The sequence below is a fragment of the Capsicum annuum genome, chromosome 11, assembly GCF_002878395.1.
Source record: "Capsicum annuum cultivar UCD-10X-F1 chromosome 11, UCD10Xv1.1, whole genome shotgun sequence".
Classification (NCBI taxonomy): domain Eukaryota; kingdom Viridiplantae; phylum Streptophyta; class Magnoliopsida; order Solanales; family Solanaceae; genus Capsicum; species Capsicum annuum.
Window position 1 is genome coordinate 4374669 of NC_061121.1, and position 3815 is coordinate 4378483.

Here is a 3815-nt window from a genome sequence, read left to right on the forward strand (position 1 = left end):
AGGAGTTGTTTGGCATGCGGAATAAAGGTGAATATCCCAGAATTAATCATCGGCTATCTCACTTTCTCCCATCCAACGTAAAATTATTTTATCCCACCATAATCTTAAAATAATTTAGTTCACATACCATACCACTCCTTAATTCATATTTTTCACATGTCATGTTTAAAATAGTAAGATTAAATATCCTTTTGATATAATTTAAATACTAATAAATTCAAAAGTTTATTGAATTTGCCTTGTTAAAACAACGGATCAAGTGATTAAAACTATATAAAAAAAATTATAAAAGAGGAAGTAGACATTAGTTCACAAACTGATGGTTCTTTTGATGTTTATAAACTGATGGTGATAAATAAAGATTTTTGGTCTTACATAAATCATCTCGTCTTCTAATAATCAGAAATTTATAATTAGAGAATTTACATAAATCATTTCATCTTGTTCATTCGTATTTAATGATTTGTTTATGTAATAATAATGATAATTATAGCGAATGAACTCATAAATAAACATTATACATACTTAAAAAGATTTTTGATCTTATATAAGACCTCTCATCTTCTATTTCTATATAGTAATTATTATTATTATTAGAAAATAAAAATAAAAAATTAATACGATAGGTACCATGTTACCTTCTGGTTGGTTTTATTTTGTTTCATTAATAAATTTTCTAAATTTTTACCTCAGAGGAATATCATACATGTTGTGATATATCCGTGAAAATAAATACTTATCTCACACTATAATAGGTAGTCATATTGGATGACAAATATGTTTTAGACTATATAAATCTAAAACAATATAAAAATTTAGTTGGTCATTTCATACGCAAAAATATGTACATAAAAAAAGAAAAAAAAAAAAAAAAAAGAAAGAATACTACATAAGGAGTGCTAAAATTGCTTTGCACTACATAAGGACTACTATTTCTTGAAATTTGAGTTTTTTCCTTTTAAGCATAGTTGCATAGAATTGTTGAGAAATGATAGTGTCTTTTTTTGGTTTCCCAAGATAACTCTATCGTCGGCAGCCGTGAGATTAATCCTCCATTGCACTAAGCGATAAGGAACTGGCCACGGAGTTGAGAAATGGTAGTGTTGTTGCTACGTTTTATAAAACCAGCGATTACCTTTGCCAAGATTATCCGCTAGAAAAGTGGGGAGAGGAAAAGCCTTTTTGACTTCAAAAATAAATTTAATACAAATTAATGCTGATAATTATAGACTTAATGATAAATAGATTTAAATTTTCAGCAACGGTATTCACATTAAACTAATTGTATACACATAATATACAACGGTATTCACATCTCAACCAATTAAAATATAGCAATTTAATTCAACCATCATACACAATCCCTTTAATTTATATTTATATTTATACAAAATAAAATTGAGATTCATTATTGTAGCAAGTGTATGACCATTCCTACTGCAATAACTCTAAATTCTGACAGAAAAACCCACTGAAAGAAAGCAATTTGGTTGTTCAAACTTATAATGGCAAACAATCATTTGTTTTTGTGGACCTTCTATTGACCAACCCCACATTTTTAACTTTTTTTTTATTTTCTTCATCATTGGATTCTCATCTTCTATGTCAAAAAAAAAAAAAAAAATCATAGTTAGGATTTAAAATTTATGGGTTTAATTAGAATTTAAGTTTTATTTTTTGAAGTTATAGAGTCATAAACTAAAGCTTTATATATTCTCCATTTTGTTTATTTGATCTTTGTTGATTTGACACATTTCTTAAGAAAATTTTAGTTACGGGGGTATTTTAGTAAATTAACCTTACTAATGATGTTTTAGAACTCTAAATTTGATTATTATTATTTTATATTATTCTTTAATATTAAGGATAAAAAGAAAAAAAAATGTAACAAAATTCTCTTAATTTCATAAATTGGATAAGTAAATTGAAATAACTATTTTTATTATAATTAGGGGTTAACTAACGAAATGAAAGGAGTATATTCGATGAATTTATTAAGATAAGTATAGGATTCGAACCAAAGCTACTGAATTCGACTGAAACAAGTATAAGATTCAAACTAAAGCTACTAAATTTGGCTGAACACGTAACTCTTATTCTAGCTCCAATGCCGTGAAAAATCTAACAATAAATAGTAGTTTAAATTTCATATCGAACCAAACTACGTTGCATATATTTTATGAAATAGAATATTATTGTGACCTGTTGCTCAAATAAATGTTTTGTAACAAGGGTAAGTAAAAAAAAAAAAAATTGATTTTAAACCAAACATAATTGTAATGAGATGAGTTAGATTTCAAAATTTTAAGATTCAAATAAATGTAGTAGATTGTAGGCATTAGTCAATCAATTCAAAATATAAGTCAGCCATTATTCCAATAAAACAACTAAAAAATCAGACAATTATTTGAGTTGGACTTTGTGGCATGTAATGAAAAACGAGCATTAAAAAGGGTTAATTTGGTACACAAAATATCTCGTTCGTAGAATACTGCACCACGAGCCAAGAGTTTTTTACTGGGTATGTTATTGTTGGAGAAGTACTGCACCATAAAGGATGTAAAACAGATAGTTTATCGTAATACAAATATTAATAATTGTGTTCATAGCTTAAACTTATAACTTATAAATTATACGAAGATAACTTTATCGTTGTTCCCAGTAAATAAGAAAGAAGCATTATGATTGACAAGATTAATAATGACATTTTCAACGTGTATACATACTTAATCTTATTATGTCTTAATTATTGCTAAATAAAGTTGGCATATCATTCTCCTAAAATCTTCAATAGAATAATCAATTTTTTATTAGAAATAAGAATTAAAAGAAAATTATATATGCACCATGTGACTTTTCAATTATTTTCAAATGGTTTTGTCGATACATAAAGAAAAAGGGAGAATTATATTAGTGTATGTATATATTACATTAAAAGAACTTAACTTTTAAACATAAACTTTATAAATAATTAATTCTGTTGAAAAAGCTACTGTCCTTTTACATCATTTGGATCGACTCACTTTTTTCTTTTTTCCTTTTATAATCACTTTTTTATTGGATATTATCAATACAATTGTTGGGTAGTTAAAATTGCTTTTCTTGAAAGTTCTTTGTATAAATTCAATTACTTCACAATTTGAGCCGTTGAATCAGCCACTAATAATACTTATTTTAGAATAAGTTTTTTTACATTATATCATTTTGATGTACGATCCTCTAGAATAATTATGTATTAATATGGAATATTTTACGTACTCAACGAAGGATACACTCGACTCTAATACTATGTTAAGAATTTAAAAGAGATCTTGAGATCGACACAACTCCGAAAATTTTGCTCGTTACATGAGGTTGTTCAAGATCATATAAGAATCACACAAAATAATTTTATTACTTTTCAATTGAAAAAAAAAAAAAAAAAGGTATTGAAATTCTTGATTTGGAAACTTAGAACAATTTATGTAGCATTAGAGGATGTGACCTAGTGATTGATCAATGAATTGAATCGAGAATCATATTATATCAAGTATTTAACCTTGCGAAGGTAAAGCACCAGGCGAATTTACTCGATACTTGTGATGGTGAATCGAGATAATATGTTCTCACGAAATTAATCGAGATAGACACAACTCCATTTTTTTTTTTCAAAATGACTTTTAAAAAAGAAAAAAAGGAGTAGCGGACAGTCTGCTATACTAATGTTCGTTCTCGCTAGGCGCAAGGTTCGCGAAACAGCCGAACCACAAGAGTCAATTATACATAGTTGAAATGGAATGTTTTCATGGTCTGAATCCATATCCTCCTGATCATGT